At 42.2% G+C, this 24,760-nt stretch overlaps 1 pseudogene; it reads right to left on the reverse strand.

Moving 5' to 3' along the window:
* Positions 1-430: 430 nt before the first annotated feature.
* LOC123935275 overlaps positions 431-24,760 on the reverse strand; it is a 28,827-nt pseudogene continuing 4,497 nt past the window's right edge.

The raw sequence follows: 24,760 nt of genomic DNA on the forward strand, positions 1-24,760 counted from the left end.
ATTTTTATTTTATGTCTTTATTTTTCTTGACATCACACTTGTTAAAGGATAGACTATTTGGGAGATCTTTTAAAAGAATCAGATTTGTGTTATATTGATTAACTACAATTTTTAGAAAAATACCATTAACATCTGCTTTGCCTTTATATTTATTTCTTTTTAAAAGTTTTTTTGTTGTTCTTTTATTACATTTTAGATTTCACTGCTAATTTCATTTTCTGTGCTTCTCTAGGAAATGTATTTATAACTCTATTTTTCTTCAAGCACATTTTTGGCTGTACTCCATGTGGGGTTTTTTTTAATCATTAAATCATTAAATGATTCAAAAACAGAATACAAAATCTTAATTTCTATGATTTCAAAATCAAGTTGATTGTAGTACAGATTGCTGTGAGCTTTGTCCCCTCCTATTTTCTTCTTTGGGCCATTTTTATATTTTGTACTCATGGTTACAATATCTAGTTAAAAAAAAAAAAAAAGGCTCTGCAGATCTTCCGCACCTGACCATCCTGCAGAGGTGAACTGTTAGTCTGGTCCAGGCATCGTCTCTATCTTTGACATCCCCCTGACTCCAGAGTCTCTCACCAATGGCACTTGCCCAAGGCCATAATCTCAGAGTGAGGCAAGTTGCATCCACAAATTCTCTCCATAGACAAGCTTCTCCACCAATGATGATTTTTTCTGTTCTTGAGAACCATCAAAATCAAGAGGGCCCACATTATAGGAATTTCTCTAGTCTTGTCCATAACTAACCAAATCTAAGTACCAAGGAGCAGAAAGGACCACAAGGAATTGTGATTGTTCCCTGTTCCTCACCATACATTTGCTCTTTCCATACTTGAGCTGAAGTCCTTGGCTGAAGCTTCCCACAATCATCAAAAAACCTCTTGCCGGACTATGGATCCCTGTTTATGGTTGAAACAAGACCCACAAGCTTTTGAATGTAGAAAGATTCTAGTCTTCTAAAATCTTCACCAAAGCCTTTCTGCTTCATGAAATAATGGGATTTCTGGATTGGACTCCCCACATTTAAATTCCACTTCATCTCCTCCCAAGCGAATGAAGTATCTGGAAACACTATACTAATTTCTTTGAAAAATTTAGATAGGAAGCTGTTAGGTTGAATTCAGAATAGGGTTCATAGCTCAAAACGTCCCAGACAGCTTAGGTCCATTGTAACGTGGAGTCACAAGGTCTTCTGAACTTCTCCTGAAGACTGTGTATGTCCAGGGTTGTCAAATTCTGGTATGATTTGGGTCCCTTGTAGTGGGGCATATGAGATCACCATATGGACATCATTTGGTGTAGAAACACGAGACAAAGAATAGCTTCCTTTGCTGCTTGACTTGGGAAAAGCTATGCTCTAAAAAGGAGAAGACTGGTCATCAGCCAGGGCAGAACATTAAACTTATTAAAAGCCATGGCATCCTCGTAATACTCCCCACACTCTGATAGCTTTGAGTAAAGCCATGGGTCCTTTCAAAGTATAGAATTCATTTGCAGAGATATTGGGGAAAACATCACATTCTGAATCAAGGACAACCTAGATTAGAAGTTGCTGTAACTTGACTGCAGTATTAAGTTTAGGAGGGCCATGGTGCCTTGTAGAGACCAAAAATATAGTCATGATACTGGTGAAACACTGCCTTTAAGTTTTTAAGTCCAGTTAGTTAACAGTGTTGTATTAGTTTTGAGTGTACAAGATAGTGATTCTGCACTTCCATACATCACCTTGTGCTCATCACAACAAACGCACTCCTTAAATCCCTTCTTGCAGGAGAGAGCAAGCAGGACAGTGGTGGGCGAGGGGCTGTGGCTGAAGTGGAAGTTCTAGGGGAAGAGGTGTAGCAGGCTTGGAGACATCTGCACCAGGAGTGGTATAGGTCACAGAGCCTGGCCATTGGGCAGAGACAGGGGCTCAGAGCCAGCACCATGGGCAGCGCCAGCAACGTGGGCAGCCCCAGCCTGCCATGTTTTTTTTGTAGGACTGTCATTGACTTTGATTAACCTCATAATTTGCTTTCATATCCTCTTCATTGCAGAAGTAATTTGGGGTATTTGGACTTTTATTTTGTCACTAATTCCTAATTTTATGGCGTGGGTATCAGAAAACACGGCCTGTGATTTCTGCTCTGGAGAATTTGTTGTCATCCATGTTTGGAAAGAATTTTATCGTCAGTCTGTTGGTTATGAAAATATATCAAGTTAAACTTCATAAATGTGCAATGAAAAGCTCTACATACCAATGCTTTTGAGTTGTGGATATTGGTTTCCGGGAACTTGTGTTAAATTCTACCAATATATTTGACAAGTGGTCTATTCTTCTGTATTTCTATTTGTTTTCCTTTACCTATTTCAAAATTGTGCTGTTCAGAGCCATTATACTGTCTTCAAGACACGGATATGTTGTCAGCATCATTTCTTTTTCTCTTACTACTTTCGACTTTCACTCTTACGAATATTAATATTTCTGCCCTTGTGTTTTTTTCCACTCTAGCATTTGATGATGTATCTTTTTTAACCTTTACTTTTTCAATTTTTGATGTTATTTCACCTTAAGGCTATTTCTTGTAAACAGCATATTGCTAGATTTTTAAAAATTGTTCAACCAATCTGTTTTTCCTTTTCCTTTAAAAAAAAGGTATATTTAACCTATCTACATTTAATACAACTGTTATTATTCTTGGATTGATTCCTTCCATATTATTTCATTTGTTCTCTTTACCATGACTTTGCCCTTATTTCTTCTTTTTACTTGTCTACTGTTGTGCTGATACACTGTTTTTTGTTCTACTTAATTTTCTTCTAGCAATCTCGAAATGGTCATCATTTTTCTATTTTGATACTTGATACTTTTAGATTTTTAACAAAAGCATACTTAAAATCATAGTATTTTAGTTGCATTCAAAAGCAATCAGTAATGAGGAATTTGAGAGGTGGGGCAGGAGGTTGTGGGTGTGGTAGGGAGAGAAAAAATGAAACAAGATGGGCCTGGGGAGGGAGACAAACCATAAGAGACTCTTAATCTCAGGAAACAAACAGAGGGTTGCTGGGCAGGGAGGTGGGGGAGGGATAGGGTGGTTGGGTGATGGACACTGGGGAGGGTATGTGCTATGGTGAGTGCTGTGAAGTGTGTAAGCCTGATGATTCACAGACCTGTACCCCTGGGGCAAATAATACATTATATGTTAATGAAAATAAAAAAAAACAAAGGTAATCAATATCTAAATCCTTCTCCTGAACAAAATGGAAACTTCACTTCCTCTTCTCCCTTTCATTTCCCTTCTAACAGCTAGGATTTCCAATTCCTAGGTTGTATCATTAGTGCTATTATTACCATTTGACTTTTGCCTCTATAATCATGTACAATGATCAGTAGCTTTTTCTTGTACTTTGCTGACCACTGTGATTCTGGTGCTACATCTCTCTCATGGCTTCTATTTTCATTCTGGTGGTACTGTAAGTAATATCTTTTTTTAAAAGCTTTATTTATTTGAGAGAAAGAGAGGGAGGGAAAGAGAGAGAGAGAAAGAGAGAGCAGGAGGGGAGAAGGACAGAGGGAGAGGGAGAATCTCAAGCAGAATCCCCACTGAGTGCAGAGTCCAATGTGGGGCTGGATCTCTCCATCCTGAGATCAAGACCCTGAGATCACAGCCTGAGCCAAAACCAAGAGTTGAACACTTAAACAACTGCACCACCCAGGCACCTCTGTAAGTAACATCTTTAAGTAGCACTTTCAAAGTGCCTCCACGAGTCTCTGTATCTCTAAATAGTCTTAATTTTTCTCGACACTTGAATGGTAGTTTGCTAGGTTATGGGATTCAAAAGCCAAAATCATTGCCCTCCAAGTTTTCAAAATATATGGCAAGAGGGAAGGGAAGAGGAAAACTACTATCTGTCTAGAGTGGGCTACTCTGCCCACACTTTCAATATGCTTGGTACTTTGCCACCATAATAATCCAAAAGCAGAGGAAGTCATCCAACGTAAGTGGAAACTTGAGCTCTGAAGGGTGTTCTCCTGCCAGAGCTATCCAGCAAATGAGCAGCAGGTATCATTTCAGTCCAGTGTTCCTGGACCTCACAGCCCTTCTCAGAGTCTAGACCACTGCCTTCCCATGGAAATACAATGCAAGCCACATATATTATTTCACATTTCCTTGTGGTCACGTTTGAAAAAGTAAACAGGTGACATTCATCTTAACATTTTATTTAGTTCAATTTATCCAAAACATGGTCCTCTTGGCATGTGATCAGTGTTGAAAAGTGGTCGAGGAGATACTTAACTTTCTTCCTACTAAGTCTTTGAAATCTGGTACATCTTTAACCCTTATGGAACAGCTCTATTTGAAATGGCCACCTTGGGGCACCTGGGTAGCTCAGTTGGTTAAGCGTCTGCCTTCGGCTCGAGTTGTGATCCCAGGGTCCTGGGATCCCGAATCCCACATCAGGCTCCCTGCTCAGCGGGAAGCCTTCTTCTCCCTCTCCTCCCCACTTGTGCTCTCTCTATCTCTGTATTGCTCTCTCAAACAAATAAATAAAATCTTTAAAAATAATAATAATAATGCAGAAATGGCCACTGTTCACATGCTCCATGACCACATGGGGCTAAGTAGCCGCGGTACTGGGCAGTCCAGCTCTATGCTGTGCTGCTTTGGAAAGCAAACCTTTTACAACACTGTTCCAAAGCATCCTAGGTGTAATTTTTTCTATCCAAGTTTGACGTGAGGAAGTCTGACTTTCCCTGGAAATAATTTTATGGCTATTTTTTGCTGATAGCAGATACACAACAAGTTCCTCCTCAGTGCTCATCCTCATTATGTAGCATGGTCTCTCCTCTAGGTCTATGCTGCAAAAAGTCAGAGGCACCTTCTTAAAACCAACCGTTAATCTATTCAAAAGGCAGATTAAACACTTCTCCCCATTTGATGCTTGCTGTGTATATTTCTATGCCTAATTTCCTTTTTCAGACAAATACCTGGCCCCAGTTCAGACAGGCTTTTTATCACTCTTGGGACAGCACTGGGTATGGGGCAAAGATCTGATAGCTTTCCTTTAGTTAGCCCCCAAGAGTGTTAGGAGGAAATCACACATACACACAGCGATTTCTTTTAAATCTCTGAAGCAGCCACCATTTCACATTCTCTTCTGTCAGAATTTCCACCAAAATTAGGGGGGAAGAAGCAAGATGGCAGAGGAGAAGCAAACTGAAATATCATCAGGTCCCAGGAGTTCAGCTAGAAACTTATCAAACCATTCCGAACACCTACAAACTCAACAGGAGATAGAAGAGAAGAAGAGCAGCAATTCAAGGAACAGAAAATCAACCACTTTCTGGAAGATAGGACATGCGGAGAAGTGAATCCAAAGCAACAGGAAGATAGACCCCCGGGGGGAAGGGCTGGCTCCCAGCAAGCAGTGAAGCAACGGAGCACAAAATCAGAACTTTTAAAAGGCTGCTCCACTGAGAGACATTGCTCCAGAGGCAAAGAGGGGATAGAACCCTTGTGGGGACAGTGTGGTCTCAGGGCCCGTGGAGTCACAGAAAGACCGGGGGTCCCTGAGTGTGGCAAAGCTGCCAAGTATCAGACCGGGGAGCCGGCTACAGAGACAGAGCTGAGCAGTGAGCTCTCAGCTCAGGATTACCTTAAACCATGATCCGAGGTACAGTTGGGTCACTGTTCTTTGAGCAGGGACCCCACAACTGGAAGATCTGGGGAGATTCACCTTCCTCCTCTGGGAGGAGCAGCACGGCAAGAATCTGCTGGGCTTGGATACTCCAAGCAGGGCCATGTACCAGAGATAGAAACACTTGGTCACAGGCCGGGTGAGCACAAAACATGGCTGGAGACCAGGGAGACAGGAGGGATTGACAGCTTTTCTCTGATGCTGTACTGAGGAGTGGGGCCCTGGGCTCTCAGCTCCTCCAGGCTGGAGATTGGGAGGCTGCCATTTTTAGTCCTGTCCTCCAAAGCTCTACGGAAAGCGTTCAGGGAACCAAATCTCTGTGCGCGAACCCGAGCAGATTGCTTAGCCTGGCCCATGGCAAGGGCAGTGCAATTCCACCTTAGGCAAAGACATTTGAGAATCACAGCAACAGGCTCCCCACCAGAAGATCAGCAGGAACATCCAGCCAAGGCCAAGTTGACTGATCAATGAGAACTGCAGAACTCCAGAGGTAGGGGTAAGCAACTCATAGAATTCACGGCTTTTTCCCCATGATCCTTTAGTCTTGCAAAGCTAAATTTAAAAAAATTTTTTTCTTATACTATTTTTAAAACTTTTCCCTCTTACCATTTTAACTTTTTTAAATAAACATTTTAAACATTTTATCTTAACAATCCCTATTTTAAAGGAATCTTATTAAAATTTCACTTTTATAGTCATGTTTTATCCCTTCATTATATTTAAACTTATTTTTTGTATTTAACTTTATTTTTTGTGTACATATAGGTTTTTTTCTTTCTTTAAAATTTTGGGATGCAATTTCTGCTAATATTTCAAAATATACCCTAAATCTAACATATGGTTTTGTTCTACTCTCCAGCCTGATCACAATCTCTCCTCTTTTTCTAATCAACTTATCTTACCAATTCCTTTTATAGAATCTTTTTTTAAAATTTTCATCTTTACAGTCATATTCCATCCCTTAATCATGTTACCCATATATATATATATTTTTCATTCTTTAAAATTTTGATAGGTAGTTTCTTCTGAGAGACCAGAATACACCCAAAATCAAGTGGGTGGCTCTGTTCTCTTCACCAGTCTGCTATATATACATTTTTTTTCATTTTTTATTTTTCTATTTTTATTTTTCCCCCTTTCTTCTCCCCCCAGTTTCAGGTTTCTTCTGATTAGCTTAGCATATATTTTCTGGGGTCTTTGCCACCTTTTTAGTATTTTATTCTCTTGTTCATATATTCTTATCTCCATAAAATGACAAGGCGGAAAAACTCACCACAAAAAAAAGAACATAAGGCATTACCGATGGCTAGAGACCTCGTCAATATGGACATTGGTAATATGTCAGAACTAGAGTTCAGAATGACGATTATCAAGGTGCTATCTGGGCTCAAAAAAGGCAGGGAGGATATCAGAGAATCCCTTTCTGGAGAAATAAAAATCTCTTTCTGAAGAAATAAAAGAACTAAAATCTAACCAAGTTGAAATTTAAAAAGCTATTAATGAGGTGCAATTAAAAAAATGAAGGCTCTTACTGCTAGGATAAATGAGGCAGAAGAGATAATTAGTGATATAGAAGAACAAATAATGGAGAATAAAGAAGCTGAGCAAAAGAGAGACAAACAGCTACTGGACCTGGAGGGGAGAATTCGAGAGATAAGTGATGCCATAAGACAAAACAATATTAGAATAATTGGGATCCCAGAAGAAGAAGAAAGAGAGAGGGGGGCAGAAGGTATATTGGAGCAAATTATAGTAGAGAATTTCCCTAATATGGTAAAAGGAACAAGCATCAAAAATCAGGAGGCACAGAGAAGTCCCTCCAAATCAATAAAAATAGGTCCACACCCCATTATCTAATAGTAAAACTTACAAGTTTTAGTGACAAAGAGAGAATCCTGAAAGCAGCTTGGGACAAGAAGTCTGTAACATACAATGATAGAAATATTAGATTGGCAGCACACTTATATACAGAGACCTGGCAGGCCAGAAAGAGCTGCCATGATATATTCAGAGCACTAATCGAGAAAAAAATGCAGCCAAGAATACTATATCCAGCTAGGCTGTCATTGAAAATACAAGGAGAGATAAAAAGCTTCCAGAACAAACAAAAACTAAAAAAATTTGCAAACACCAAACCAGTCCTACAGGAAATATTGAAAGGGGTCCTCTAAGCAAAGAGAGAGCCTAAAAGTAATAGTCCAGAAAGGAACAGAGACAATACACAGTAACAGTCACCTTATAGGCAATACAATGTCACTAAATTCATATCTTTCAATAGTTACCCTAAATGTAAATGGGCTAAATGCCCCAAAGAAAAGACACAGGGTATCAGAATGGATTAAAAACAAACAAACAAACAAACAAACAAACAAACAACAAGACCCATCAATATGCTATCTACAAGAAACTCTTTTTAGACCCAAAGACACTTCTAGATTTAAAGTGAGGGGGGTGGAAAACAACTTACCATGCTAATGGACATCAAAAGAAAGCTGAGGTGGCAATCCTTATATCAGATAAATTAGATTTTAAGCCAAAGACTATAATAAGAGATGAGGAAGGACACTCTCATTCTTAAAGGGTCTGTCCAACAAGAAGATCTAACAATTTTAAATATCTATGCCCTTAACATGGGAGCAGACAATTATACAAACCAATTAATAACAAAATCAAAGAAACACATAAACAACAATACAATAAAAGTGGGGCACTTTAACACCCCCCTCGCTGAAATGGACACATCATCTAAGCAAAAGATCAACAAGGAATAAAGGCTTTAAATGACACACTGGACCAGATGGACATCACAGATATATTCAGAACATTCCATCCCAAAGAAACAGAATACACATTCTTCTCTAGTGCATATGGAACATTCTCCAAAATAGATCACATCCTGGGTCACAAATCAGGTCTCAGTCAGTATCAAAAGATCATTCCTTGCATTTTTCAGACCACAATGCTCTGAAGCTAGAACTCAATCAGAAGAGGAAAGTTGGAAAGAACTCAAATTCATGGAGGCTAAAGAACATCCTACTAAAGAATGAATGGGTCAACCAGGAAATTAAAGAAGAATTGACAAAACTTCATGGAAACAAATGAAAATGAAAACACAACTGTTCAAAATCTGTGGCACACAGCAAAGGTGGTCCTGAGAGGAAAATATATAGCGATACAAGACTTTCTCAAGAAATAAGAAAAATCTCAAGTACACAAACTAACCCTACACGTAAAGGAGCTGGAGAAAGAACAGCGAAGAAAGCCTAAACCCAGAAGGAGAAGAGAAATAATCAAGATCAGAGCAGAAATCAATGAAATAGAAACCAAAAGAACAGTAGAACAAATCAACAAAACTAGGAGCTGGTTTTTTTGAAAGAATTAATAAGATTGATAAACCCCTGGCCAGACTTATCAAAAAGAAAAGAGGACCCAAATAAATAAAATCATGAATGAAAGAGGATAGATCTCACCCAACACCAAAGAAATACAATTAGAAGAACATACTATGAGCAACTATACACCAGCAAATTTAACAATCTGGAACAAATGGATGCATTCCTAGAGATATATAAGCTACCAAAACTGAACCAGGAAGAAATGGAAAACCTGAACACACCCATAACTAGTAAGGAGATTGAAGCAGTCATTAAAAATCTCCCAACAAACAAGAGCCCAGAGCCAGATGGCTTCCCAGGGGTGGAATTCCCTGGGAATTCTTGAAGAAGAATCAATACCTATTCTCCTGAAAGTGTTCCAAAAAATAGAAATGGAAGGAAAACCTTCAAACCCATTTTATGAGGCCAGCATTACCTTGATCCCAAAACCAAAAGCCCCATCAAAAAGGAGAATCATAGACCAATATCCTTGATGAACACAGATGCAGAAATTCTCACCAAAATAGTAGCCAATAAGATCCAACAGTACATTAAAAGGATTATTCACCACAACCAAGTGGGATTTATTCCTGTGATGCAAGGTTGGTTCAACATCCACAAATCAATCAATGTGATACAATACATTAATAAAAGAAAGAACAAGAACCATATGATAATCTCAATAGATGCTGAAAAATCTTTTGACAAATTACAGCATCTTTTCTTGATCAAAACTCTTCAGGGATGCCTGGGCGGCTCAGTCAGTTGAGCTGCTGCCTTCGGCTGAGATCATGATCCCAGGGTCCTGGGATTGAGCCCCACATTGTGCTCCTTGCTCTGCGGGGAGCCTGCTTCTCTCTCCACCTCTGCCTGCCACTCTGTCTGCTTGTGCGCGCTCTCTCTCTCTCTCTGAAAAATAAATAAATAAAATCTTCAGACAAAACTCTTCAAAGTGTAGGGATAGAGGGTACGTACATACCTCAATATCATCAAAGCCATCTATGAAAAACTCACAGCAAATATCATTCTCAATGGGGAAAAACTGAGAGCTTTTCCCCTAAGGTCATGTCCACTATCACCACTGTTATTCAACATAGTGTTCTCAGTCCTAGCCTTGGGAGTCAGACAACAAAAAAAGAAATAAAAGGCATCTGAATCAGCAAAGAAGAAGTCAAACTCTCACTCTGCAGATGACATGATATTTTATGTGAAAAACCCAAAAGACTCCACTCCAAAACTTCTAGAAGTCATACAGGAATTCAGTAAAGTGTCAGGATATAAAATCAATGCACAGAAATCACTTGCATTTCTACACACCAACAGCAAGACAGAAGAAAGATAAATTAAAGAGTTGATCCCATTTACAATTGCACCCAAAACTATAAGATACCTAGGAGTAAACCTAACCAAAGAGGCAAAAGAATCTGTACTCAGAAAACTATAAAGTATTCATGAAAGAAACTGAGGAAGACACAAAGAAATGGAAAAACTTTCCATGCTCATACTGTGAAAATGTCTGTGCTATCTAAGCAATCTACACATTTAATGCAATCCCTATTGAAAGACCATCAATTTTTTTCAAAGAAATGGAACAAATAATCCTAAAATTTATATGGAACCAGAAAAGACCCCAAAATAGCCAGAGGAATGTTCAAAAAGAAAGCCAAAGTTGGTGGCTACACAATTCCAGACTTCAAGCTCTATTACAAAGCTGTCATCATCAGGACAGTATGGGACTGGCACAAAAACAGACACACGGAACAGAATAGAGAGCCCAGAAATAGACCCTCAGCTCCATGGTCAGCTAATATTCAACAAAGCAAGAAAGAATGTCCAATGGTAAAAAGACAGCCTCTTCAACAAATGGTGTTGGGAAAATTGGACAGCCACATGCAGAAGAATGAAACTGGACCATTTCCTTATACCACACACAAAAATAGACACAAAATGGATGAAAGACCTCAATGTGAGACAGGAAACCATCCAAATCCTTTAGGAGAACACAGGCAGCAACGTTTTTGACCTCAGCTGCAGAAACTTCTTCCTAGAAACATCGCCAAAGGCAAGGGAAGCAAGTGCAAAAATGAACTACTGGGATTTCATCAAGATCAAAAGATTTTGCACAGCAAAGGAAACAGTCAACAAAACCAAAAGACAACTGACAGAATGGGAGAAGATATTCGCAAATGGCATATCAGATAAAGGGCTAGTATCCAAAATCTATAAAGAACTTATCAAACTTAATACCCAAAGAACAAATAATCCAGTCAAGAAATGGGCAGAAGATATGAGCAGACATTTCTGCAAAGAAGACATCCAGATGGCCAACAGACACATGAAAAAGTGCTCAACATCACTTGGCATCAAGGAAATGCAAATCAAAACCACAGTGAGATACTACCTCACGCCAGTCAGAATGGCTAAAATTAACCAGTCAGGAAATGACAGATGTTGGCGAGAATCAGAGAAAGGGGAACCCTGATACACTGTTGGTGGGAATGCAAGCTGGTGCAGCCACTCTGGAAAACAGCATGGATGTTCCTCAAAAAGTTGAAAATAGAGCTACCCTATGACCCAGCAATTGCACTACTGGGTATTTAACCTGAAGATACAAATGTAGGGATCCGAAGGGGCACATGCACCCCAATGTTTATAGCAGCAATGTCCCCAGTACCCAAACTATGGAAAGAACCTAGATGTCCATCAGCAGATGAATGGATAAAGAAGATGTGGTATATATATACAATGGAACTAGAGGGTATTATGTGGAACGAAATAAGTCAATCAGAGAAAAGACAATTATCATACGAACTCCCTGATATGAGGAATTTGAGAGGCAGGGCAGGGGAGTTTGTGGGGTCAGGAAGGAAAAAAATGAAACAAGATGGGATTGGGAGGGAGACAAACTGTAAGAGACTCAAACTCACAGAACAAACTGAGGGTTGCTGGGGTTGGGGGAAGGGATAGGGTGGCTGGGCGATGGACATTGGGGAGGGTGTGTGCTATGGTGAGTGCTGTGAAGTGTGTAAGCCTGATGATTCACAGACCTGTACCCCTGAAGCAAATAATACATTGTATGTTAATAAAAATAATAAAGTAAAAAAATTAATCTCCCAGGCCCCTCACACTGTCTCCCCAGAGCCTCCTAACTCCTGCAGTATCAACAGCTTAGAAACTGGTGTGTTAAATAACAAAGGATACCCTCCCTCGGTGATGCCTAGAACCGGCTGACAGGTTGGGACAGTAGAGACTGGATATCAGCATTTGGGGCTCCCAATGTCAGCCTGACTCACAGGACAGTCCACAGAGAAGAGCCGTTAAACGCCTAGCCGGAGATCCTTGGGATCAACATATCACAGTTCTGTCTTACTGAAGAGTTGTCTGATCTTGGGCAAGTCACCTGATCTGTCTACCCCTTCTTTCCTTCATCTCCATGTGATGACCGCGATGCCTACTCCATGGGGCTTTCGGTAAAATTGATGGATATGATGTGTCTAAAGGTTCATTATATCTCCCCCAATAAAAGTTGGCTGAAAAGATGTTTTTAAGAGTTTACATTTAATTTTTTCAGCTTTACTGAGGTATAACTAACAAGGAAATTGGATATATTTAAATAGCAAATATGATTTTTTTCCTTTTGGCAAGATTAATGGATATGATGTGTCTAAAGGTTCATTATATCATCTCCTCCAATCAAGTTAGTTAATGCACTCATCACCTCGCATAGTTATCGTGTGTGTGTGTGTATGTGTGTGTGTGTGTGTGTGTGTGCTGAGCATACCTGCACAAAGTCTTAGCAACTTTCAAATACACATCATATTATTAACTAGAGTCACCGTGGTGTATATTAGATCTCCAGACTCCCATCTTACAACTATGGGCTTACAAGCTTCTCGCCAGCATCTCCCTATCTCCCCCACCCCCAGGCCCTTGTGGCCACCATACTACTATTTCTATGAATTTGGCTTTTTTTAATAGATTCAACATATAAAAGATTACACAGTATTTGTCTTTCTCTGTCTGGCTAATTTCACTTAGCATTATGTAATTTTTCTAATAGGTTGATACTAAAACAATTACCTTCATGCTTAGGTTCGAATGTTGGCTTTGCTGCTTTGAGAACGTGGACCTATTTCTTCCTTTTCTAAGACTCAGTTGCCTTGACTTGAACCTCATAGAGTCAAGACGTTGGTCTCGAGAGGTCACCGTTAGAACCGGTTCTCTGCACAATGTGAGCCACACATTAAGTTCTTCATACACAGGAGCTCTTTTTATAATGGACGCATGGGACATTCGAGTGACAATATTCCTATCCTGATGTTTTAAGGAATGGAGATTAATTCTAAATGACTTTCCTGGAGGACTGTTCAACCAGGCACAGCATACCTCAAACTCTCGAAGATACAGTAGGAATGACCAACTGGTGACCTTCGGACATAAGGCACTTCACTGATTTTGAAAGGAGCTGATGAGGACAGCGGCGGAGGACATGGAATCTTCAGACAGTCCGATTGGAAAGGTGTGTGTGGTCCATCCCTCACCTATGGTCCAGCAGTCTCCTGGGGTCGATGCTCCTCCCAGCACGCCCTGTCCATGGTCTGCAGCCTCACATGCTGTCATATGTCTCTGCCATTTCCTGTCTCAGAGGGGCATCTGCTCACATCACTCAAAGTGCATTCCATCCTGACCCCTTTGCCCCCTTGCCAGCTTAACCCCCTTGCTCGCTGCCTGACCCTGCTTGGCCCTCAGCACTGTATGAGCCCTGGGTGGATTTTCTTCCAGCACCCTTAGGGACAGCGTGGTATTTATTTCCACAAATCGAATTTATTACCTGGGTGTCAGGAAAGCAAGGAGAAGGCTGCAGGACAAGAGAGATCTTATCTCTTTGGCTTAAATTAAATTTGTGCCACAAATGAGCAAAGGCTGGCATGTGGTGACTGATTTCAATCTATCCACAATGTTCCCTGTGTTCTGTTGCCCCCAGAATCTCCCAAAACGTCAGTGCCATTAGCTATGAAAATGCGTCTAGCCGAAGAGCAGCTTGTCAGAGGACAGCGACAGCAGGAGGTACATAAAATGCCTGATAAAAAGCAGGCTCCTCAAAACAGAGGGCTTCCCCTGGGGAAACGAGGGCTGGCAAGCTCAGGAGCACACTCCATATGCCTTGTCTGCCATCATCAGCCCTGGCCACCTGTGACAAAACATCCCCACCTTCTCGTGCGCCTCAGGGCTAGGTTCTCCCCAGCTGTTTCCTTCTTCTTTCACGTCTCCCCACTTGCGATCTCATTTTCGCTCTCCCTTCTCCTGCTCTTTGTTCATTTAATTATTCATTTGACAAACATCCCCTTAGCACTGTGAGAGACCGTGTTCTCCCCATTTCTCAAAATAGTCTTCCATGTCTACCTGCATCCAAATCCGGTAGGCTGCCGATTAGAACGCATATTCCTGGGCCTCTGCCCAGCTCCACTGAATGAAACCCTCTCATGTGCAAAGCTCAGAGACTTGAATCCGTGACACAGCCTCCAGATCGCAATGGGATACATGGGTGAGGGAGTAAAACACTCACATGGAATTCCCTTCTGTTCTTTCTCCCATAGCAGAATCCCTCCAGCATCATTCAAGTCTGCGCAATGCCCAGTTCTGCATTCCATCGACTAGACACGTGATCTTCAAGGTGTCACTCCCCAAATGCCCTCCACATGGTGCCCTCCATTCCAACCTACCAGAAGAGGAGTATGGAGGACCACAATGGAGGTTTTTATGAGTTGGGGCTGGAGGTGGCATTTTCCACCTTTGTCTACATCCCGCCGGTCACGCTCGGTCACATAGCCACAACTAACCTCAGGGAGTGGGACAAGTGGTCTAACATGTGCACAGAGAGCAGAAGATTTTGAAGAAAATGTAATCAGTCTCTACTTCATGCAGCTCATGAAAACAAATGCTTTTCAGTATGGAGTTTCCTCAAAACATTAAAAATAGAAATACCATATGACCCAATAATTCCACCACGGAGTATCTACCTAAACAAAAACACTAATTTGAAAAGATGCGTGCACCTCTATGTTTATTGCAGCATTATTTATGATAGCCAAAATATGGAAGCCACCTATTGTCCATTGATAGACAAATGGGTAAGGAAGATATGGTATGCACACACACATATGTATATATATGGTATGCATATGACATGGCGTGTGTGTATATATATACACATATATATAAACATATAAATATATACAATGTAATATTATGTACCTATAAAAAAGGATAGACCTTGCCATTTACAACAACATGGATGGATCCAGAAGGTATTATGCTAAGTGAAGTAAGTCAGACTGAGAAAGACAAGTACCACATAATTTCACTCATAGATGGATAAAAAAAATGAATAAACAAACCAAAAGCAGAATTGGACCTATAAATCCAGAGAACAAGCTGATGGTTACCAGAGGGGAAGAGGGAGGATACTGAGCGAAATGAGTGAAGGGCAGCGGAAGGTACAGTTTCTAGTTACGGAATGAATAAGTCTCAGGGATGAAAGTTACCAGCGTAGGGAATGTACTCAGTGATATTGTAATAGTGACACATGGTGACAGATGGGAACTACACCTGGGGTGAACACAGCGTAATGTGTAGAGAAGTTGAATCACTACATCATATGCCTGAAACTAATGTAACATTGCGTGTCAGCTATACTCAAAGAGAAGAATTCGTTTAATGTTTTTTTTTAACACCCATTGAGAGTGGCCTTAAACCTACAAACCACAGCAACTTCTTTCAAGATATGTCTCCAAAGGCAAAGGAAACAAAAGCGAAAATGAACTTTTGGGACTTCATCAAGATCAAAAGTTTCTTCACAGCAAAGGAAACAGTCAACAAAACAAAAAGGCAACCCATGGAGTGGTAGAAGATATTTGTGAATGACAGTACAGACAGAAGGCTGATACCAAGGATCGATAAAGAACTTCTCAAACTCAACACACACAAAACAGATAATCATGTCAAAAAATGGGCAGAAGACATGAACAGACAATTCTCCAATGAAGACATACAAATGGCTATCAGACACATGAAAAAATGTTCATCATCACTAGCCATCAGGGAGATTCAAATTAAAACCACATTGAGATTCCACCTCACACCAGTTAGAATGGCCAAAATTAGCAAGACAGGAAACAACGTGTGTTGGAGAGGATGTGGAGAAAGGGGAACCCTCTTGCACTGTTGGTGGGAATGCAAGTTGGTGCAGTCACTTTGGAGAACAGTGTGGAGATTCCTTAAGAAATTAAAAATAGAGCTTCCCTATGACCCTGCAATTGCACTACTGGGTATTTACCCCAGAGATACAGATGTAGTGAAAAGAAGGGCCATCTGTACCCCAATGTTCATAGCAGCAATGGCCACGGTCGCCAAACTGTGGAAAGAACCAAGATGCCCTTCAACGGACGAATGGATAAGGAAGATGTGGTCCATATACACGATGGAGTATTATGCCTCCATCAGAAAGGATGAATACCCAAATTTTGTATCAACATGGTTGGGACTGGAAGATATCATGCTGAGTGAAATAAGTCAAGCAGAGAGAGGCAATTATCATATAGTTTCACTTATTTGTGGATCATAAGAAATAACATGGAGGACACGGGGAGATGGAGAGGAGAAGGGAGTTGAGGGAAATCAGAGTGGGAGATGAACCACAAGAGACTGTGGACTCTGAAAAACAACCTGAGGGTTTTTTTTTTTTTTTAAAGATTTTATTTATTTGACAGACAGATCACAAGCAGGCAGAGAGGCAGGCAGAGAGAGAGGAGGAAGCAGGCTCCCCACTGAGCAGAGAGCCCGATGCGGGACTCGATCCCAGGACCCTGGGATCACGACCTGAGCCGAAGGCAGCGGCCTAACCCACTGAGCCACCCAGGCGCCCCAACCTGAGGGTTTTGAAGGGGAGGGGCATGGGGGTTTGGGTGAGCCTGGTGGTGGGTAATAGGGAGGGCACGTATTGCATGGAGCACTGGGTGTGGTGCACAAACAATGAATTCTGTTACACTGAAAAGAAATTAAAAAAAAAAAAAAAAACCTACAAACTGGAAGGAGTTACCCAAAGACATAAGAACTTCAGGAAGATGGGCTGCACCTGCTGAAATGAATCATCTAGTCCCTCCATTCTCTGTCTACTCCAGCCCTCTGCAGGCTTCTGGGAGCATGTTGCGCCCTAAAGGTGAGCCGCAGCCTTCTTGGGAAGCTCAGGACCAGAAATCTCAGGTGTCCTCCAGCTGCCTTGAAAATATCACCAGCGGGAAATCTGACCAGAGTTGATCCATACACTAAGAATATTGTTGTCAGACAGGGCTATTCCAGGGAGTCCTGGTCACCAAAAATATATGATCAAGAGTCTGTTACACTGATAGAGATCCTGAAGCAAATCCAAAGCCCAGACCCCTGGAGAGCAATGATAAAATGAGCAGACATAGTGACACAGAAAAGTCAGAACTCGTTATCTGAGCCCCTTCACTCTGAGGAACATGACAGAAGTGAAATCTTGGGACTTAGTGACTTAAAACAAAAGAGAGAGACCTACTCCGGCTGACTCTTCCCCATGAGATGGACAGTCGGCAACAGTGAGAAGGGCACCAGGGAGCTGCTGGTTCACGACACTGTAAACTGGAATGTTCTGGAAGGAATCTGTTGATAGGATCACTGGACTCAAAAAGATGCTACAGCTCTATTTGGGCAGGGCACTGAGGGAAATGGTCTTTATTTAAACCCCAGCAGAGCCAAGAGTTCGCTCACTGCTGGTGAGGACAAGCTCTGAGCAAGAACATCAGGCAATAATAATCGGGAATGAGGGGCGCCTGGGTGGCTCAGTGGTTTAAGCCTCTGCCTTCGGCTCAGGTCATGATCTCAGGGTCCTGGGATTGAGCCCCGCATCGGGCTCTCTGCTCCGCGGGGGGCCTGCTTCCTCCTCTCTCTCTGCCTGCCTCTCTGCCTACTTGTGATCTCTGCCTGTCAAATAAATAAATAAAATCTTAAAAAAAAATAATCGGGAATGAAGGAGTGAGTGAGAAGAGCGGGATGGGGAAGGAGGAAAAGCCAACATCAAGGCACCTTACTGACGTCTCCGCTGTGTGAAATGGGGGCTCCATTCTGCAGGAGAAGCTGGAAAAAATGACCACCCTACAGGTGGGACATCCGCACACTTACGCAGTAGCTTCCTTCCCTTGTGGTGAGGGTACTTGCCTCCTATTTCTGGACTGTGCTTGTACAAAGGCCTACTCAGCTTCCTGCAAATCTAGACTGTCCATCTGGGCTGCCTCTGAAATCAGTGAAATCAGAGGCAGGCCATGTGGATATGACGCTTGTATCAAGCACCATCTTCCTAAAGAGATCGATCACAACCTTCCCTTGCCCTGGACTTCATCGCTGGTTTCTTCTTGAAAGAGTGGCCATCTCTTTCGACTTCCTCACCTACCATTTTCTTTCAGCCACCACGGTCAAATTGCAAACTCAAAGCTGAGCTCCTGCTTGGTTATGAATCAGTGATGGCCCAATCAGAGAGTCACTTCCTAGTGCTTGTTCGGGGGTGTTGGTATAAAGGCGGCATTGACAGCTATGGGACTGGATAAGGGCACCCAGGACTCCCAGGGAGTGGGAGTGCCGGGCAAGAGAAAGCTGTGTGGCTTCGGAGAACAGAGACGGCGATGCCCTACGTGGTGACTGAAGGGGTTCTCTGAACGCCCCTCTGAGCTCCAAAAGCGATTTCTTGGCGCCTTGAGGACTTTTCTGTTTCCCAGAATCTCTAAATACATTGCTAGGAAACATTTTGGGCTTTCACCAGCAAATATCAGAGCAGGAAGAGTGAGCAGCCAGCAGACCCCAAGATGTTCGAATAGGTGGGTGGCAGATTCTGTGGCGGGAACGGGATCACAGGAGCGATCCCTCAGGATCACCTGGCCGGAGGGTCGTCCTTACCGATCAAGGACGGCACTCATTACCAGTTTGCCCTGCTTCTTAGTCGGCCTGGCCCGAGTCCCATCCCCATGTCCCACAGCCGAGGGAAAACGTGCTTCCTTCCTTCTCTGCCACAGTTTCCAGCGTCCTACCATGGCCCTTCCTCTCCATGGGGTTGGACAGAGCGTCTCTGAGCCCCCGTTGGGGCAGGGTTGGAACAGTGCTTGAAAACCCATTTGTCACCATATGAGGTATGACTGCACTCAAGTTCTTTCTTTGGGCAGCAGCTAAAAATCATATTCATTTGGAGAAGGATGACATATCTCACTATGCATGATATATTACGATTGATACAGGATAAACCGATATTCATTGATACCGTATTGCTGTTTCAGTATGAGTCCCTGAACAAGGGAGACTCCAGGGTGGAGGCTTTTCTGAGGGGTTGTCAGGGGGTTGCCGGAGCGTTGACGGAGCCCTCCCTGGTCTGGGCGGCCCCGTTTTGTCCAGAGGAAACACGAAAGCAGGACAGAAACGAGTGATTTCTGTGCCACAATCGGAAGTCCAGAACAGAGCTGTTTTTGGAAAACGTGTCCAGGCAGACGCCATGGTGCACTTTCTCTTGTCTTCTCTCCGTGGCCACTGTGCTCCTGTGTCAAGCCCGTGCTGTCTGTCAGCCTAACTCTCCCAGGCAGCTGTGCCCCCCATCGTTGAAACCGGGGTTTCGCACCCTTGCTGCCGCTCACATTCTGGACCAGGGTTCTTTGTTGGGGGGGCGTGCACAGAGCAACAACCCCGGTTTCTACCCAGTAGATGCCAACAGTGTCCAGTTCTGACAACCAAAGAGATCTCCATATGTGGTCAAATGTCCCTGGGGAAGGGGCCAAATCCCCCCTCGCTCCGGTGTCAAGGAGTCCCCCCACCCTGGACTCCAGAAGATTCCATAGCACAGTGCCGGGTGGAGAAGGGGCTGCTGGGGGAAATGGGAGACATCAGACGTACTGCGAGCCCGGACCCACAACTGAAACAGAACCGAGGGGCAAGACACAGAGGACCTTTTGTTCTTTATTGAAATGGAGCCCTGGGCCAAAAGCATCTCTGGCTTGCCAAGCCTTGTCAATGAATTTCCGGTTACCTGGGAGGGAAGAAGCAGGAAGGTGTGGCCCCCCCGCTGTGTTCACACACCTCCCCGAGCTTTCATTTTGCCCTCAGCCATAACGAGCCGAGGCCAGGTCATCCGTGACCTGCTAATGGGGTGCATTTTCGGATTTATCTGCTCGCACATTGTCTGGGGCCTCTTTGGGAATGCTCCCTGATTGCTCTCCAATCATTTCCCACCCCTTTCGAGAACATTAGGTATTAATTCAAGCTTGTCAAATCTTATATGATATATTCCATTCAGGAGCTAATACCTCATCAACCCTACCTGGCACTGGAAAATTCAATTTCTCAAGATACCAGCTGTTATTCCGGAGACCCTGCATATCTATTTGGAACAGCTAATAGGAAATATTCTTGCTGAGCATTTTTTTTTTTTTTTTTGCAGCTGGTAAAGTTCTGTGAATTGGATATGAAGTGTACCTCCATGAATCTAAAACAAATAAGCAAAATGAATACATTTATAGCCTGGTGACTCGAGTGCTTTTTTGTTATCCCCCTAAATTAACGACAAATAAAGTAACAATACATGTATGCAAGTTACAGGAATCTTCAAAAGATATTTTTGTGTGAAGGTGATTGTTGCTTTGCTCCAGAAAACAAAAACAAAAAACCGTGGACTGTGGGGTGGTGTTTGGGAGGAGGGGAGACACTTCCTGTTTAATATCCAATCAGTATCATTTTTTGTTTGTTTGTTTTAACGGTCACCAGTATTGAAAAGCCAATCCACAGAGTTACACTCTGGTGAATAAAATTAAACTTCCATAGCTCATTTTCCAGGGGGATGATAATCTCTCAAAGACATCAGAATTCTCTAGAGCTTTATTTTAATAGGAATTCTAAACTGTCATTATTATTATTATTATTATTATTGCTATTTATTTGCTTTTGTGGTGATGCTGTTGGTTTCTTTTCTTGAAGTATAACTGCCATATAATGTTATATTAGTTTCAGGTGAACATAATGATTCAATATTCAGATATATTGCAAAATAATCACCGCAATAAATCTAGCTATCATCCTCACTGTACATAGCTTTGATTTTTCTCTCTTATGAGTATTTTTAAGATTTACTTTCCTTTCAAAAAGGTTGGGGGGAGGATGCCTGGGTGGCTCATTCAGTTAGGCAGCTGACTCTTGATTTCAGCTCAGGTCATGATCTTGGAGTCAGTCATAGGACCAAACCCTGTGCCATGCTCTGCACTAAGCACAGAGTCTGCTTGTCCCTCCCCCTCCCCCTGCTTGCACCCTATTGCTCTCTAAAAAAAAATAAATAAATAAGTAAATTAAATCTTTAAAACCTAGGAAGATTTACTTTCTTAGGATAAGCCTGTGTGGCTCAGTCAGTTAAGTGTCTTGATTTTGGCTCAGGTCACTATCTCAGGGTCATGGGATTGAGCCCAGCATTGGGCTCCCCATGTAGCGGGGAGTCTGCTTAAGATTCTCTCCCTCTCCTTCTGCCCCTTCACACCCTACCCGACCCCCACACTCTCTCTCTCAAATAAATAAAAAAATCTTGAAAAAAGAAAGATTTACTCTCTTAGCAACTTTCAAATCTATACTCTTAGAATGTTCTGAGTATAACTCCACTTGTGAAAATATTCACTTCACCATTTGATCTGGAGACAGGAAGATCATGGTCATGTGTAATCTAGCAGCAGGTTAATAACTACAGCAATTTCAAAGATGTGAGGAGCATAAAAGATATTTCAGAATATTTGCTACAACTATAATGGGATATAAAAATATCTGTGAGATCCATGCAGAGCCAAGTTAACAGGTACTGTTAATACTACTTTGGTTGCCTGAATTCCTAATTAAAAGAAATGTTCCATTTCCATTTCATGGTATAAAATACAGATTTTAAAAAAATTAAAGATACCAGCCTCTGGAATTCTAGCCATCGACTCTCACATTAAGAATTCCTGTTCTAATGGACTGACATAGTCCATGGCAACAGGGAGGGGAAAGCAAGACAGAGTCTGAAAACAAAGACCATGTGACTCAAGAGTTCCACTCAGCTTTGGTAACTTACCTATTTGAGATCATCTACTAAGTTTCCCCATCATTCATTCAGCCTTGACCTCAGAGACCCCCTTGCTTTTCCCTGAATACAAACCTGCCTCAGGGCCTTTGCACTTGCTGCTCTCCCTGCCTGAGTAGGGAGAGGAGCTGCCTTCAGATCTGTAGATAGCTAGTTCTGCCGCTAGTTGAGATTTTGGCTTCAATGTCACTTCTCAGGTAAACTCCCTGACTTCATATTTAGAATTGCAATCTGTTCTGGGAGAGTTCATTGTAGCATGCCTAGAATTGGCCCAAGCTATTCTGTTTAAGTGAGAAGCGTGTCTATAGGGCAATGACTCCTGGTCAAGGCATGAAAACTATTAGCTAATTGTGCTGCTGGGCGACTGTGGGATGGGGGAGTTTGAAGCAGTCTGTACCAGCTTGTCAACATTATTTATTGATAACAGCAAGACCGACGATCTATATCCAATCAGAGTGAGCCCCTCAGAGCTCTCTGCTGGTAACTGTGGTTACACAGCAGAAATATGCATATATAACCGGCAAAATAGAAAAAACTCCAAGCCAACACTCCATTTGGAGGTTCTTGGTTTCCAGGGGTCCCATGTACACATTTTTGACTCCTGATCGGAAAGCAAGAATGCATTCTTGCCACAGTTCTTACGGACGGAGGGCAATAGAGCCCCAGCCCTGACTTCTCCAGACCCCTTGCTACCAGACGGTCTCTGGCTGTGATGCCTAGCCTCACTTTAATGCTCTTTCTCCACCGCACCCTCTTCCTGGAATAAATTCCAGATTTGTCAGCACAGTCATTAAAGGTCCTGGGAGTCTTCGTTAGCAACCAAACCCTGTTTAAGAGCCACCGATAGTGCACAATCCCGACCCAACGCTCCCTCTTCTTCCTTGGATCTGTGACACTAAGCACCATCTGATATATTGTAAATTTTACTTAATGATTTTGTTTACTACATTACCATATGTATTTGTTATTACTTTGCTTTTATAATTTTTTAACTGTCCTCCCATTAGGGGACTCCATGAGGGCAGGGTTTCTGGTCTAATTTTTTCTTTATTGCTGTATCTCTGGACCATAGTGGACCTTCTGCATTTATTATTTGATGAATAAGTAAGTGCAGAAAGAGGCGGAGTAGAATTATCACTTTGAGTTCAAGGCTGTTTTGGCCCAGCTCTGAGGCTGGAAATCAATATACAGAAGCTTAGAAAGATGGACAGTGATAAAGAGCATGTTTGCCTGCTGATTATACTCAAGTCAGTTATCATAAGGCACAGAGATGCTAACTCACGGTCAGTTGCAACAGCAGTTGGCATACCTAATCTACATTGACTCAAAGTCCAAAACCTGATGTCCACGAAGGGCCACAAGTGGCTAAGAACTTGTCTTTCTGACAGCTCTTCCAGCCTCTGAAGGCAGAGTCACCCAGATGGGGCATAGCTTTCAGTTTCCCTAGTACTTCCAGAACCTTCTCTATTTCACAGACTTTGTTCTAGGGGCAGGAAGAGGAAATGGCCAGCAGCTGGCCAACACCACAGTGAGACCCATCGCCAAGTTCGGGGAGCCAGAGGTTTGGTGGGGAGCCATTTTGATGGGCCACTGATACGGAAGTTTGACTTCTTATCACCAGCAACATTAATCCGTAAATCCCTCTGTCTTTCTAGCTCCCATATGGACTGCTGATCTAGAAAACACCACTTAACTCTCAGGTCTGCTTATCTGAGCACTAACCGAGTCCTTTTTTTAAACACAGGGTCTGCCCTTCCTCTCCACTCCCCACCCCAGGTGGGATTCTCAGTCATCAAGTCTGAGGTTGGGAAACCAGTGTTTTTAGAAGTTCTGTGTGTGATTTTACAGTTGGGGAATATCTTTTCTAAATTGTACTGTAAAGAATTAGGGAATTCAAAACTGATTAGTGATTTTAATGAGCAAAGCATGTTCACTTCTTTTGAATTATAGGAGTAAACTCCTTTTTAATGTTCATTTTTCTTCTCTCCAGGAATCTGTTCTTTAATTTTTATTTTTTCCCAGTTGTATGAAGATATAATTGACCTCTAACACTGTATTGGTTCCAGGTGTACAACACAATGATCTGACAATTGTGTATATGACAAAATGTACACCACAACCGTAGTTCACATGCATTGTCTCACAGAGTTAAATTTTTTTTTCTCGGTGGGCGCCTGGGTGGCTCAGTGGTTTAAGCCGCTGCCTTCGGCTCAGGTCATGATCTCAGGGTCCTGGGATCGAGTCCCGCATCGGGCTCTCTGCTTGGCAGGGATCCTGCTTACCTCTCACTCTCTCTGCTTGCTTCTCTGCCTACTTGTGATCTCTCTCTGTCAAATAAATAAATAAAATCTTTAAAAAAAATTTTTTTTTCTCGGGATGAGGATTTTTACAATCTACTCATAGAAACCTTCAAATACACCACACTGTGTTATTAGCTACAGTCACCATGCTGTACGTTATATTTTTCAGAGTCAAAGTGGTGATGTCTTTTCAGAGAAGACTGCAGAGTTTGCTCTGGGCTTGGTGAGTTTGCTGACATCTTATTTCCGTC

This window comes from Meles meles, chromosome X (assembly GCF_922984935.1).
Source record: "Meles meles chromosome X, mMelMel3.1 paternal haplotype, whole genome shotgun sequence".
In the NCBI taxonomy this organism is placed as follows: domain Eukaryota; kingdom Metazoa; phylum Chordata; class Mammalia; order Carnivora; family Mustelidae; genus Meles; species Meles meles.